Raw genomic sequence first — 16,841 nt, 5'->3', positions numbered from 1 at the left:
TGTTAAAATTTTTGAATCCCACCCCTGGAGATGCCATCAAACACTATTTTCCTCAAGCTCAATTAAGAAACACACTCTTTTCTTTCATTTCCCACCCCCATCCCATATTTTCTATCGGTTTGTGTTCTGTTTTCTCAGCTTTTGTTATTAAAGAAATGGTGCTGAATTCAAATGAGCCCTTTGCTTATCAATTTAAGGATAAACATTATATGGCAGACCCAACTTATAATGGACACCTCCAAAAGCATATACATTTTGATGCTTGGCAACCAGCCTACATTTACAGGCATTTGCAGTACGGCATGGTCATGTGTTTTCTGTTTACTTGTGGTTTCCAGCAAAAAGTGCCCAGTGTAGGCAATGGATTCAATTAACAGCCATGATGTTCATTTAACAATAACAGATTTACTGAATAACTGCTGCAAAAAAGTTGGAAAATCAAGTTGGTCATGTGATGACCTGCTGACTGTATGACTTGCAGCTGTATTTCTGAGCTCAATTACAGTCATAAGTCAAGAGCTACCTGTAAGCCCAGGTAAGCACATCCTCTGATTTAGAGGATGTAGAGTGCAGAGGGAATGGGCTTGGAGGACAGGAGGAAGAGCTACTACCAAGACAATGGTCAGATAAGAGCGGCTTGAGCCTGGCACAAGAAAGAAACTTGAAAAAAAAAGTCTTAAGCCCCTCCCTAATTTAGGGAGAAGCACATTCAGACTTGCAATATTCTGTTACCATAGCTGTTACAATAAAAGTAGTTCTGATTTACACGGCATTGGTTTCTTAGCATAGTTTATTTTGTAAATCTGACACAGGTCCACTTGTTTTGCCAGTTCAGACAAATCCTGGAACATCATTCTTAATTTTAACTGGTGTGTGGTGACAATTGCTCCTCCTTGCTCACTGGAGACCAAGGAAGCAATTGCAGTACTTAGAAACCCAAAATCCAGGTTTTTCATTGCTTAGCTGGGAGCATGGTGGCTTGTTGTGGTTAGGATCCTGGGGTGGAGGTTAGCAAGCCCACATTCGAGACCCGAGTGCTGCTGTGGAACAGGGTGAGCTTCCATCCTTTGTTCCAGCTCCTGCCGGGCACATGAAAGGAGTCCCCAAGTGGTGTGCCCAGAGATATGGTGATGTCACCAGCTAATCCTTTCAATCTGGAAGCACCTCAATGCTACCAACATTAGTATGATGCTATAGCTTGGTTCAAAAGGGAACCCTTTGCAAAGATATTCAGTTAAAACCTCAGCTAAGCAGGCTATTTGAAATAGCTTTTCTTTATCTAAGTCTTTTGTTCTCTCAATTTTCTTGTGACAACTAACATTTTTTTTTGTCTGCTCTCAAGGTGAGTACTTTCACTAACCCTTTAAGGCTGGAGATTAATTGCATCTTCAAGAAGCCCCAATTCCCTGTAACAAGTCTCGACATTTATCTGTTCAATTTGTCAATCTGAACCTTCGTATCCAGATAATTTCTCAAGGCATTTTGGCTCAACCCTTCTGTTCTCTCTTATAATTTTTGATTATTCAATTTTGACTGTTCAGTTTCTTTTAATCCATCCCTTTCAGCTACATCCTGTATTGCTTCTTTGTGCTTTCTAGATTGTCTATGACAATGTGAAGCAAATATAGATGCACAATTAGCTTTTTACAATTGTGGGGCTTCTTTTCATCCTAATAGTCTTGAAAGAGCTCTTTGAAATCACCGTGAGTGGTGAACTTTGTAATTAGCACTTTTTTTTTCATCCCTGGCAGGAGGGTTTTTTTTCTTTCTGTGTAGGTGTTATTCTTTAACTCTTAAGAGAAGTTCAGTTATGTTTATTGGTTTGGATTTTGGATACTTCCTCTACCTCCAAATTTGGATTAGGTTGTGCCACCTTGGCAGTAACTTTTTTTCTATACAGGATCCAGTGGTGGGATTCAATTTTTTTTACTACCGGTTCTGTGGGCATGGCTTGGTAGGCATGGCAGGGGAAGGATACTGTAAAATCTCCAGTCAGAGGTGGTATTTGCTGGTTCTCCAAACTACTCAAAATTTCCGCTACTGGTTCTCCAGAACTGGTGAGAACCTGCTGAATACCACCTCTGACAGGATCCCACTGTTAATGTCAAACCTGTTAGATGGTGGCTGTGTGACTGAAATCCTGCATTTCCCCCTTGCATTGTAGGTGTAACACAGAGAAAAAAATGGTGGGGCTTTGTTTTGATGTCCCTGATATCTGCCACCAATTCCTGGAATGATTAATTCATCATCTGATCATCTCTATGAATAACTTTTTCTTTTAGGTTCGACATGCCAATTCATGACATTCTGTGGCCAGGAATAAATCTTAGTCAAAGTATTGAGATAGCTCTCCCCAGGTTCATAGATGTGGTCCTTACTCTTGTTTCAAGTTCATTCACAGAAAAAAAATGCAGGCAGAAACAAACCATTATGAGTTCTATAGTCTAAAGCAGTGTTTTTCAACCTTGGAAATTTTAAACTGGCTGGACTTCAACTCCCAGAATTTCTCAACAACATTCTGGGAGTTGAAGTTCACCCTTCTTAAAGTTGTCAAACTCTTTATGCCCACCCTTGACCTTGATTGAGAATATTGTGGGTTGTTTAACTCTTTGGGAAGAATTCCAAGAATTCCCAGAATGTGTAAAGTATCTTTTGAGAAGTTTTCTTTATTGTCTCAACTGTGGATGAAATGAAGTTTTCTATGAAATGTTCTATTCTTTTAAACTATTTGTTTTTATTCCATTACTTGCTTCATTGTAGTTTCCTAGGATCAATTGATTCTACCAGTTCTTAGTGAACAAGAATTGTTTCATTTGATAATATGGGCAGCAATATATATGAGATAAATAAATGAATACAAATTTACTTTATTGGTGAAAGAAATACTTCTAATCTATACAGGAATTTGAGACAGTGAAGAATGGATCTTAATTATTCATAGGGACAGAAAGGGACATAAAACACAATGACATACCATCTGAGAACTAAGAGAGCTACTGTAAGTTATAGAAATTCAGAATCCCATTACATGTTGCAAACAACCAGAAAAAAGTTATTGCTTTTATCTTACAAGTTTTATGTTTTTTAAGAGTTAGTTTCAAGTGAATCTCTTGCTGTTATTATCTAAACAATATGTTATTAGAACATAGCATAATATGCAACCTCAGATCAAGATTGGACCTCAGGAAAAAGAACCCTGTAAAAATATCATTGCTATTATTACTATCATTATTTTTCTGTACCAACCTTCAACAGCACTTAGAGAGATCAAAAAAATTGGATGAAAACAGAGAATGTAAACTAAAGTCTGAAATAGTATATGACAAATACAATGTTCTTATGAGTCAAGGTGGCCCAGTGGTTAGAATGTAGTACTATAGGCTACTTCTGCTGACTGCCAGCCGACTGCAATTTGGCAGTTTGAATCTCACCAGGGTCAAGGTTGACTCATCTTTCCATCTTTCCAAGGTCAGAAAAATGAGGACCCAGATTGTTGGGGGCAATATGCTGACTCTGTAAACCACTTAGAGAGGGCTTTAAAGCACTGTAAAGCAGTATATAAGTCTAAGGGCTATTGCTATTGCTCTTCACCTTGAACCAAAGATTCAGGACAGTGGATACCAAGAGCACTGCTCTGGACAAAATTTCCACAAATTGGACACTCCTTTAGATAGATTTCTCTTCCATCATGACTGGTTTTAGTTTAGATAGAAAGGAGCACCAAAATGTGTTTGTTTTACTTTACATATGAATAAAAGAGGAGAATATTTGTAGCCCAAGGTTGATGTTATCTAGGTTGGATAATGAAATGTCTGCAAGAAAACAAGCAAGCTGACAGAGCACTAAGAATCTCACTCTCACATATGAATAAGCCAAAATAGGAACTGCTGATTTTTCAAATTTAGTCCAATAAATACTTCAGTTCAGAGATGGAATAATTGAACCATTAAACCCCTGCAACCAACCTTTGTTGTTAGTTTGCCATAAAGGATAGAAATTTATGGTTAACTTGTAAAGTAATTATCAGATTTTTAACTCTTCATCTAATTTCCAAATGTAAACATTAGCTTCATTGAGGGAAAAACTGATGTACTAATTTCCACCAATGAGAAGAATTAATTATTTAGACAGTAGACAGACGATAATAAATTACTTTCTATCCTTATCTTTTATGAGTTGTCTAGTTTGCTTCAGTAAGCATAGCAGAAATGTAACTTTTTGTTCTATTTTAATTTTCATTAATATTACTCAATCAACTAGCTTGAATAATGTGGGCAAATTAGTTAATGTAATATGTTGTGTTGAGATATAATTATCATTACATGCATAGGATGCATGATCCTAGTAACACAGATATTTCTATTTTATTAACATACTGTGTAATTCTGTTAACTAGATTTAAGGAGAAAAATGTATGTTAGTATCTTTACAGATGGAAATACAAATACCAATATTTTTTCTTGTTAGAGAAAGCATTCTTAATTCATCTTATTCATTCACAATTTTATAAAAGCAAGATATTACTAAAATCTTAAAAATCAGATTTTCAATTTCTGTCTTTTACATATTTCAGAGAACAGTGCTATGAATAAATAACAACAAATGACAGATCGTCTTTCGTAATGTTGCAGCCCTATTACTCCAGCAAATCCTGGGAATAAGATGAAAGATGTGGTGTGAGAGTTGAATTCTCCAACCAGCCATTACAGAAATGGAAAGTTTTCATGGAAGATTAATTCATTCCAGTGTTAAACATGAAATTGCTCTCTCAACTGAGGCTGCGCTATCATAAGTTCTGTCTTGGTAATTGGCAATTGAAATACATACATTCAGTTCAACTTTGCAGTTTATTTTCTGTTTTTTTTTTTTTAAAAAAAAAGACACCACACACTATGAAAAAAAAATACTGTATATCTCCCCAACTTTCATGAAAAACTGGCAGGAAATGGAGGAAGACTTATTGTCCTAGATTGCCTATATATGTAGGTGTTTCATTGGAATCTTGTGGAGTAAATATAACCTTTCTTCTAATAAATACTATTAATCAATATTCTCAGATTCTTGTTCAATTGATTACTGTTTCTAGGCTATATTGCATGAACAGAGATCTGATAGTTAAACTTGTTTAATCCCATCTTTTGTAAAATCTATTATATGGTTTTGTAAGCTCCCAAAGTACTCATTTGATATACAAGTAGTTAACCTAATTGGCACTGAATTTCCATTACTAAGTGATGGGGTTGTTAGATGAAATCACATGACTGCACTGCTCAGCAATGACCGCTCCAGTAGTCCCAGTTGCAGTTGTTAGGCTAGGACTTCATGCTTCTTCTGCTCTGCCATATTTGTCTCCATTTCAACTTTCCCCACCCACCTATCTCCTCCTATTGTGACCTTTTGGCTTTTGGCCCTTTACCTTGCTGCTCATTGCTGCCCCCAGTTGACCTTTGCTGTCTTCTTCCCCCCACTGCTGATGAGGCATGCTCAGAAGAAGCAGCTGCTGCCCCCTCGTGAGGTACTTATGCAGCCTCCCTGAAGCCTCATGGAATGGGGGAGATAGGTGGGGAGACGGAAATTGAAGTTCACGCTGCAGTTGTAAAAGTGGGTGAGCTGCCAAATGCCCAACTTTTGATCATGTTTAGCCATAATCGAACTGAATTAATGGTCATTAAGCAATTGCTATCTGTATTTATGTTTGTTAAATTTCTTATAAACACAATACCTGAATTAAATACCACCACCCCCATTTGCTCCATTGTTGGAAGGGAGGGTTCGTGCCAGGCAGTGCTATTACATGGAACTGGGGCTTTTACTACAACAGAAGGAAACTCTGGGGACTATTCACCCCAAAGAAGTTCAGTTGGCTTGAGTTGGAAAACAGCAGTTTTGAAACAAGGCTGGAAAATGTGTGTGCAAGATGAATTTGCAATGGGCTGAGAATGGCAGGTAACCAGTGTATCCATTCCAAGCAGAAAGTGTGAATCTATTCTCTTGGACAAATTCATGAAAATAGGGAAAAAAGCATCTTCATATGTTCCTGAAAATATATTGTAGAGATTACAGAGGACAGTGCAAAAGAATTATAAATATGGCTGCCTTCTGCTCATGAGAGCTGCGAATTAGAGGAAAGGAAGCTGCCATTGGGTCAAATTCACTTCCCTAGACAGAGTTTCCTTTGCAAATATTTGTTTCTTTTTCTTCCAGATTCCCTGTAGACTTTATTCTTTCTCTGGTCCAGGTGACCAAGCCAGATTGGATTAACGCTTTATATAACATCAGGATTCTTTTCAGGGATTGTGAACAGTGGCCCTTCAGACACTGTTGCCCTCCAACAACCATCTTCAGTCTCTATCTCTTGTCTCCCTAAGTGCAGCAAGGCAGTACTTTTTTCTTGTTTCCAAGCTCCAGCTGGGGCAACTTTAAGTTATCTTTATTTCACCAAGATTTAAATTAGTGTGTCCTGAATTTTTTTTGGCCTTGATTTATCATGTTTCACTGACAAAGTAATTATTGACACAGCCAGAGGCAACATCTGCCAACCTCCAACTCCCATTATTGTGGCAAAATAGCACTTGACAATCAGGGGAGCAAATGTTACAGATATTGTTTTGGCTTGTTCAAACACTGGTAGTATTTTAATGTAGTGGTCTGGCTAGGTCCTTAGAGATGATGAAAGGCATTGAAAACTGCTGTACATCACAATCTTTAGAATCATGGATAAACTGTCTATGATAGATGTGCTTAAGCTCATTTGATTTCTTTGATGGTTTTACCATTTATTTTAATAAATTAGAGCTGCTATGGATGGTGCCAGCAGGAAAATATTGGGCATAGAAAATTTTATGAAATTATGTTGATACTAACTGGAAAACAAATTATTATATTTAGCATGTTCAGCTGAAATACTAAAAATAAGACAATAAACAGGTACTTTGTCATTATTTAGCAGTTAATATGCAAATGAATATGGTATCTGCATGTATATGTGTAGCTGTAAGAAGAAAACCAACTGCTGCTTTTATATGAACATTCAGAAGTGAATGGTTTTTAAATCCACTAAAAATATAGTTGTTAATTAAATTGCTGTCTTGAAACATGGAACAAAAGGAAATTATAACTATTGGAGAGGAAGACTATTAAGGTTTCACAGGGGATGAAATTTTTCCATTCATAGCAACCAAGTCATAAAATGCTTTGACTTACACATTTCATCTTCCTCTGATGAATTGCAGCAGAATATGTGGCTGTCAGTCAAAAAACTATGTGTGCATTGAGGTGAAGCTGTTCCATAGGAGAATGTATATTTGGATGTTCTGCCCCTGCCTCGCTCAGTCTGATCTGATGGAATTGCAGTTCAAAGCATGACCTTAAGCACTAATACCTTTTGACTTTTTGACAGCCTATTCCAGTTCTGAATACTGAATAGGCCAAGGCAGCCCATGAAAGTAGGGATTAAGCAGACATTGCAATTACCCTTTATTTGTTTTAATAACAACAATTAAGGCTTAAAATAAGGTTCCTTTCCTAATTCTGAAAGAGTGGTAGCTCCATATTCCATCATATGTATTCTTCTGTAGGAGAAGAGGTGACCTTGCACACCCAGTTAAAAGTTGTATAGAAGCACAAGCAAACCACAAGTCACCTTGGCATTTCTTTACCTTTTACATTGTCCATCAGATATTAACAATGAGTGCCCCTGGTTGCCTATGGAGATTCCCAGTCATCCCAGTCATGGTTGTCCGAAAGGTGCTTTTTCAAGAGGCAATTTTCAGCAAGTTTTCAAAGAGAAAAGGTTGCTATCACCTTGAACCTCATTCTTTCATCAGTTTTCTCAAACCAATTACATACAGTAAATCTGACAGCTATGAAACCATAAAGTTAAGTGTTCCATACAGCTAAGCTAGATAAATGTGTATATATATATATATATATATATGTAGATCTTTGGTTGTTCGGGTTTTCTCCCGCGTAAGATTTGAAGTATCTAGGCAACGTTTCGATGAAGTCTCATTCATCATCTTCAGGCTTCTGTCTCCAGCTCTGTGCTTCTCAGAGTAATGGAGATTGCAGCTGCTTCCTCCTTTTAACTGCCAGTGGGGTGGAACTTGATTGGGTGGGGGCTTGGCTGTGTTCTGATTGGGTGGGGGTGTGTTCTCATTGGTAGGGGTTTGGCTGTGTTCTGATTGGTTGGGGGTTAGCCGTGTTCTGATTGGTTGGGCGTGTTCTGTTCAGGAGGGGCTTGGTTGTGCTCAGGTTAGTTTTAGTTGCTGGGGATTTGAGCTAGAGAGTTGTGATCTTGCTGTTTGGCTTCTAGTTCGTGGTCCTGCTGCATCTTCATAGTGGGTGTTGGTTTGCTTCATGTATGGCTCAGAGGGTTTGAAGTGGGTAGTGATGCAGCTGCAGTGCAGCTTCTGGTCCATAGTCGTTTCTCATTTTCTGAATGGGTGGGAGTCTGTTTTCTACATGGAAGTGTGGTGGTGGCATCTTGTGTGGCTCTCATGGGTGTGGGTCCAGTGTCCTTCTTCATGTTGGGTACTCGTCTGTTCATGAGGCGGGTTTCCAAATGGCTGGAAGGCGGGAGGTGTCATCTCGTTTGTTCATGCTGTGTGGGCGTTTTTCTATCTCTATGGCTTCTCTGATTATTCTGCTGTTGAAGTGTTCGGTTTTGGCGATAGTTCTGGTATTTTTAAAATCAATTTCATGTCCTGTGGCTTTGAGGTGTTGGACCAGGGAAGAGAGTCGTTTCTTCTTTTTTGATTGAGTTCTTATGTTCTTCAATCGTGCGCTTATTCTTCTGTTAGTTTGTCCAATGTATGTGTTAGGGCAGGCTGTGCAGGGGATTTCGTATACTCCTTGGTTTTCTAATTCGATTTTGTCTTTGGGGTTTCTTAGGATGGTGGATATTTTTTTGTTTGTGCAGAATGCTGTTTTGATGTTGTGTTTTTGGAGGATCTTGCTAATTTTGTCTGTAGTGCCTTTTATATATGGGAGGAGGGCTTTTCCGTTTTCTTGTTCTCTGTCTTGGATTTTGGTTGGGGCTTCTTTTTGGATTAGGTGGGTAATCTTCTTTCTTTGGAATCCATTGGCTGTGAGTACGTTGGTGAGAGTGTGTAGTTCGGTTTTTGGTGTTGTTCATCGGCTAAGCATTTTGTTCTGGAGATGAGTGTCTTGGCTCGGAATTGATCTGTGCTGGGTGGTGGTGTGAGAGTGCATGTAGATAGCGGTTAGTATGTGTTTTCTTCTGGTAGATGGTGTGTCCTAGGGAGCCATCGGATCTTTTGTATACCAAGACATCTAGGGAAGGAAGTTGATTGTTGGCTTCTGTTTCCATGGTGAATTGTATTTTGGGGTGTAGACTGTTGAGGTATGTGAGGAAGTTGTTCAGTTTTTCTTTCCCGTGTGGCCAGATTATGAAGGTGTCATCTCGTATCTGAGCCAGAGTTTGGGTTTGTGGTCGTATTTTTCTAGAGCTTGTGTTTCAAAGTGTTCCATGTAGAGGTTTGCGATGACAGGTGAGAGGGTGATCCCATAGGTGCTCCTTCTATTTGTTTGTATTTTTGTCCATTGTAGGTGAAGTAAGTATTGGATAGGCAGTGGTTGGTTAGATCTAGGATGTGCTTGGGGGTTGTATTTGTTTTGGATGGCTGTCAAGGCTTCTTTTATTAGCACTTGGGTGAAGAGGGATGTGACATCGAAGCTTACTAGTAGGTCGCTAGGTTGTAAGTTTTGTTTCTTTATGATCTCGATGAACTGGAATGAGTTTCTTACGTGTGAGTTGATGGATTCTGCATAGGGTTGTAGTTGTTTGGCAAGAAATTTGGCCAGGTTTTGTAGAGGTGAGCCTATGGAGCTGACTATTGGTCTGAGTGGGGTTCCTTCTTTGTGTATTTTGGGGAGACCATAAAGCTTGGGGCATCTGGATGATTTTTCTCTGGGTATGATTCCTTGCTGGATTTCTTCACTGATGGGGAGGCTTTTATTTTGGATTTGGTAGTTTTTCTAGGTAGGTGGTGGGGTCTGTCTTTGGGGTTTGTATGTGGGGTCTTGGAGTAGGTTGGTTAGCTTGGTTTGGTAGTCAGATGTGTTCATTACCACTGTCGCATTGCCCTTGTCTGCTGGTAGGATTATTATGCTGGTGTCTTCTTTCAGGTTAAGTAGTGCAGTTTGTTCTTCTTTGGATAAGTTGCTTTTGGGTGGTTTGCTAGTGCAGAGGATGTTGGTGATTTCGAGTCTGATTTTGTTAGCATCATCAGGGTTGGTTTTGGTCAGGCTGGTTTCAACTCCACATACATCCAAACACATCCCCACAGAAACCATCATATGTGGAGTTGAAACCAGCCTGACCAAAACCAACCCTGATGATGCTAACAAAATCAGACTCGAAATCACCAACATCCTCTGCACTAGCAAACCACCCAAAAGCAACTTATCCAAAGAAGAACAAACTGCACTACGTAACCTGAAAGAAGACACCAGCATAATAATCCTACCAGCAGACAAGGGCAATGCGACAGTGGTAATGAACACATCTGACTACCAAACCAAGCTAACCAACCTACTCCAAGACCCCACATACAAACCCCTAAGACAGACCCCACCACCTACCTAGAAAAACTACCAAATCCAAAAAAGCCTCCCCATCAGTGAAGAAATCCAGCAAGGAATCATACCCAGAGAAAAATCATCCAGATGCCCCAAGCTTTATGGTCTCCCAAAATACACAAAGAAGGAACCCCACTCAGACCAATAGTCAGCTCCATAGGCTCACCTCTACAAAACCTGGCCAAATTTCTTGCCAAACAACTACAACCCTATGCAGAATCCATCAACTCACACGTAAGAAACTCATTCCAGTTCATCGAGATCATAAAGAAACAAAACTTACAACCTAGCGACCTACTAGTAAGCTTCGATGTCACATCCCTCTTCACCCAAGTGCCAATAAAAGAAGCCTTGACAGCCATCCAAAACAAATACAACCCCCCAAGCACATCCTAGATCTAACCAACCACTGCCTATCCAATACTTACTTCACCTACAATGGACAAAAATACAAACAAATAGAAGGAGCACCTATGGGATCACCCCTCTCACCTGTCATCGCAAACCTCTACATGGAACACTTTGAAACACAAGCTCTAGAAAATACGACCACAAACCCAAACTCTGGCTCAGATACGTAGATGACACCTTCATAATCTGGCCACACGGGAAAGAAAAACTGAACAACTTCCTCACATACCTCAACAGTCTACACCCCAAAATACAATTCACCATGGAAACAGAAGCCAACAATCAACTTCCCTTCCTAGATGTCTTGGTATACAAAAGATCCGATGGCTCCCTAGGACACACCATCTACCAGAAGAAAACACATACTAACCGCTATCTACATGCACTCTCACACCACCACCCAGCACAGATCAATTCCGTAGCCAAGACACTCATCTCCAGAACAAAATGCTTAGCCGATGAACAACACCAAAAACCGAACTACACACTCTCACCAACGTACTCACAGCCAATGGATTCCAAAGAAAGAAGATTACCCACCTAATCAAAAAGAAGCCCCAACCAAAATCCAAGACAGAGAACAAGAAAACGGAAAAGCCCTCCTCCCATATATAAAAGGCACTACAGACAAAATTAGCAAGATCCTCCAAAAACACAACATCAAAACAGCATTCTGCACAAACAAAAAAATATCCACCATCCTAAGAAACCCCAAAGACAAAATCGAATTAGAAAACCAAGGAGTATACGAAATCCCCTGCACAGCCTGCCCTAACACATACATTGGACAAACTAACAGAAGAATAAGCGCACGCATTGAAGAACATAAGAACTCAATCAAAAAAGAAGAAACGACCTCTTCCCTGGTCCAACACCTCAAAGCCACAGGACATGAAATTGATTTTAAAAATACCAGAACTATCGCCAAAACCGAACACTTCAACAGCAGAATAATCAGAGAAGCCATAGAGATAGAAAAACGCCCACACAGCATGAACAAACGAGATGACACCTCCCGCCTTCCAGCCATTTGGAAACCCGCCCTCATGAACAGACGAGTACCTAACATGAAGAAGGACACTGGACCCACACCCATGAGAGCCACACAAGATGCCACCACCACACTTCCATGTAGAAAACAGACTCCCACCCATTCAGAAAATGAGAAAGCGACCATGGACCAGAAGCTGCACTGCAGCTGCATCACTACCCACTTCAAACCCCTCTGAGCCATACATGAAGCAAACCAACACCCACTATGAAGATGCAGCAGGACCACGAACTAGAAGCCAAACAGCAAGATCACAACTCTCTAGCTCAAATCCCCCAGCAACTAAAACTAACCTGAGCACAACCAAGCCCCCTCCTGAACAGAACACGCCTCCAACCAATCAGAACACGGCTAACCCCCAACCAATCAGAACACAGCCAAACCCCTACCAATGAGAACACACCCCACCCAATCAGAACACAGCCAAGCCCCCACCCAATCAAGTTCCACCCCCACTGGCAGTTAAAAGGAGGAAGCAGCTGCAATCTCCATTACTCTGAGAAGCACAGAGCTGGAGACAGAAGCCTGAAGATGATGAATGAGACTTCATCGAAACGTTGCCTAGATACTTCAAATCTTACGCGGAGAAAACCCGAACAACCAAAGATCTACATATAAATACCCATGAGAACCTCAGAAAACAAAATATATATATATATATATATATATATATATATATATATATATATATATATATATATATGTGTGTGTGTGTGTGTGTGTGTGTGTGTGTTTGTGTGTGTGTGTGTATGAAAGAAGCTGAACAACAATTTCTCTGGAAGTTAACATACATTTTTGTTGCTTCTCAAAATTAATAATATATGATTTAACTGCTTTTGAGGCACAAGGATGTGTGTGAGTGTTTTAAGGAGTTATAGGCCCTTTATTATCAAAGAGAATGTTGCCATTATTTTTAACACTTTTTTCTTGATTGTAGGATAAACTTCCCTAGTTATATTTTTCAACCTAGTTGAAAGAAATTGTAAGAAAACTTTGGATTACAAAGAGCCTCCTGCTCATTGCATATCACCGTAGTGGCAGGCAGTATATTTATACATTTATTTATATAATGCATATCCTGCCAAGAAGGCTTTCAATTTTTTTTAAAATCAGAGTGTAAACATAACAATAACATTTATGTATGAGGTCTATGATGCTATCTGAGCTTGGTGGTTTTCTTGCAGATGTTTCACTACCTAACTAGGGCACATCATCAGTTCTAGAAGGGATTAGGCTTGATCTTATCTTTATATTCTAGTGCTTTGTCCTGTCAGTATTGGTGAGAATGTTCTTGGTGATTAGGCTGTTGTTTACTCTTAGCTTGTTTGTCTGCTTTGGCAGCTCCTTAATTGGGATTTACTTGATTGTTGGTCTAGTATTAATCTTGATGTTAATCTCTGCTCATATTCTTGATTTGCTGTTGAGGAAGCATTTTGGTCTTTATGTTTCCTTTTGAGCTTTTTCACTGTCTTTTTGAGTGGTATGTAGATGTTGTTTATCTCTATGTGCCTGTTGATGGCTGATTTGTCTGAGTACCAGCTGTCCAGGAATTCTCCGGTGTTTTGGGATTTGATTTGATGTTTAGTTTCCCAGTTGAAACTATGGTTGAATCTGTCCATGCATTGTGAAATTAAAGAGTTTTCATCATGTCTTGACTGCTAGTTGGTGTTCATGGTGATCTTCTATCTGTTAGTCCTATATAGTATTAAAGTGATTGTGCCCTATGTTGTTGATGAATGCCCTATGTTGTTGATGAATTTTTCAGGGACTGCTGGATCTTTTGATTAACTTTGGGTTAAATAAAGAGGCATTCTTGCCCACACCCATTCAACCACCCCAAAAGCTGCTTATGTCATAGAAGCACTTGACATAAATAGGACTTAAGGTGACATTTTGAAAAAGAAAGATTAGGGGTGACATGGTGGAAGTGTTCCAATATTTGAGGGTCTGCCACAAAGGAGAGGGTGTCAAACTATTTTCCAAAGCACCAGAAGGCAAGGTAAGAAGTGATAGATGGAAACTAATCAAGAAGAGAAGCAACCTAGAACTAAAGACTTTTTTTCTTACAGTGAGAACAATTAATCAGTGGAACCATTTGCCTTCAGAAGAGATTGGACAATCATTTGTTGGAAATGGTACAGGGTTTCCTGTTTGGCAGGGGTTGGACTAGAAGACCTCCAAGGTCCCATCCATCTCTGTTATTAGAATACCACAGCCCTCTAATGCAGATGGAGTCAGAGCTAAAATAGATTTCTATTTCACATTCTATGTACAGGGTGTTTTTCTCCCAAGAAGCAAAAGAGATTGTCAAAAAAATTTCTCCCCTTATCTTTCATCAAGATTTCACCCTAACCCTAACCTTAATCAATTTGGATAAGTATATTTTGATTCTATAAAGACACTAATAAAGCTGAACTATAGATTGTTAAAGAGAAAATTTAATATCAATTGGATTTGACCTTTTTGGAGGATAGTGGTTTAAAAGCTCTGAATAATTGGGAAGAAAAAAGAAAAGAGGGTGTGGACTTGTCACAACAAAGAGTGCCCTCTGAGTTAAATCTAACTTGTTTTTCCTTCAAAAGATCCTGTTTCTTAAAACTATAGGGAAAATTGATACAATAAAACAAGAACTTTGAAAAATTGAGAAATTGAAACAAAGAAACAAACAGCAAAATTCTGCTCTTGGATTAATCGTTGATTCTGATATGGATTTGGCATTGGATTAGCTGAGGATTAAAATTTAAGAGGACGAAAATAAAAGCTGACTTGGAAATTAACTTTAAAGATACTATTTGGACTAAATTGCTAATTAGAAAGCTGTGAAATGGTAATATCTCTTCTGGCATTAAAAATGGAACTTAGAAACATGAAAGAAATATTACAAGAACGAAGTGAAACATTGGACTTTGCTTTAAAATTCATTGAAAATGCGATTGCAGAGTATGAACAACAAAGACAAAGGACAGAAGAGGAGGTGGAGCAAATTATAGAAGGGGCCATCTTTAATTACCATCAAGAACAAAGAACTTTGGAAAGAAAGAGGAAAAGAGTTGGAAATAAATATTGGAGATTTGGGAAATTGAATAAAGAGGGAAATATCCAGAAAATTAAAAAAGGGAAAAAGAATCAGCAGAAATTTGAAGGGCGGAAGGGAGTTATAAATAGAGAGGGGAATAAAAACTAGAGTGAAAGAATAAAGGGCAAAATACAAGGGGGAAAGAAGGGATAAGAAACAAGACTTGGGAACAAAGAAATATGGGAATTTTTAAAAAATGGGGAAAAAATGTTTAATTAGACATAGAGATAATGGCTGATTGATATTTGGAGTGGGGATTCTGCAAGGTGTTGTGGGGTAACAAATAAATTTGCAGTTGTGAAATGGGGACATATAGATTGATAAGATGGAAAATAGAACTGCTATTTTTTGGTAATGGAATTCAATGCTCTTTTCCTTTATGCATAGAGATAATTGTAACAAATAATGGAATATATTTATTAAATATATTGAAATATTTTAAATATACTGAAATAAATGAAATGATATAGGAGGAGAGCTGAAATGGAATTAACATCAGGGTTTAGGATTAAATGAGTAGATTAATATGTCCTTTTTTCCTGAAATTGTAGATAAACCTTATGAAATTAAAAAGGGGAAACCATGCAGAATCTGATTTATATATGTTATGTAGTTTTAAATGGGATTATTAATTTTAATGTTTTAGGTAATAAAATGTTAAACATTTAATGGGATTTAAAGGGGGAGATAATTAATGAATATGTAACTTAGAGGTGGCGTACTTAAACTGATATTTTAGGGGGGAAACCAATTTATAGAAGGAGTGGAATATTAAGAGGAATATACAAATGTGACAGTTAAAAGTACTAAAGTATAATAATGATGAAGTTAATATATGTGAATTAAATAATGAGATAAGCATTTGGAATAGTATAGTAAAATAGAAAATGTATAAAAGCATTGTTAAGATAAGGAATTGAATACAAAAATTGAATATGTAATTATGGTCATATTTGTATGTATATGTGAAACCTGTAATCATGCTGTTCACTAAAAAGAGATGTTAAATGTGGAAAACTGAATAAACCTTGTTTAAAAAAAGATTTCATTTTCTGGGAAGTTAGACATGTTCATTTGTTTAGTATAAACAGCAGAGCCCATGGGTGCTTAAAGGAGAATTAAGATGCACTGCAAACGCATTCATGACCTAGAACAGGGATTTCCTAAGTGGTCAATATCAATTTCCCAAGTTCAATTTTTGGATTATTATTATACACCCAACAAAGTGCATCACAGCTGCAAATCCTTTACTGTGGGTTGGCCTTCATATGCAATGAATTCTTTCCAAGAACCGAGGATATTGTAAGGTATTGGCATAGCATATGTGCATATACAAGCAGTGGGGATTTTTGTAATTGACAAAGGGAAATTTTGTCAATGTATTATGATTCATCACATAGTCATCCAGATGTTCAGATTGGATTTGGCATTTTTATCACCTATAGAGTCCTTTCCAACAACCTGGTATAGGCAGATGTTGTTTGATGCTGTTAAAAGTATCATTGCTGGATGTAAGCTGTTCCAGGTAAAGCTGCCTTTTGCAATTGATTTGTGGTGGTTTTGTCAATGCCTTATTATATTATGGTTGCTTGCTTGCACAGTCATCAGGACATAAACTGGATATGGCAATTTTACCCACTTATCGAGACCTTCTGAAGTATTATGTATATAATCTATAGTTAGATTTACAGTTTAAGACTG

This window comes from Pseudonaja textilis, chromosome 1 (assembly GCF_049901715.1).
Source record: "Pseudonaja textilis isolate UNSWEBS1 chromosome 1, rPseTex1.2, whole genome shotgun sequence".
NCBI classification, from domain to species: domain Eukaryota; kingdom Metazoa; phylum Chordata; class Lepidosauria; order Squamata; family Elapidae; genus Pseudonaja; species Pseudonaja textilis.
This window is presented reverse-complemented; position numbering follows the sequence as displayed.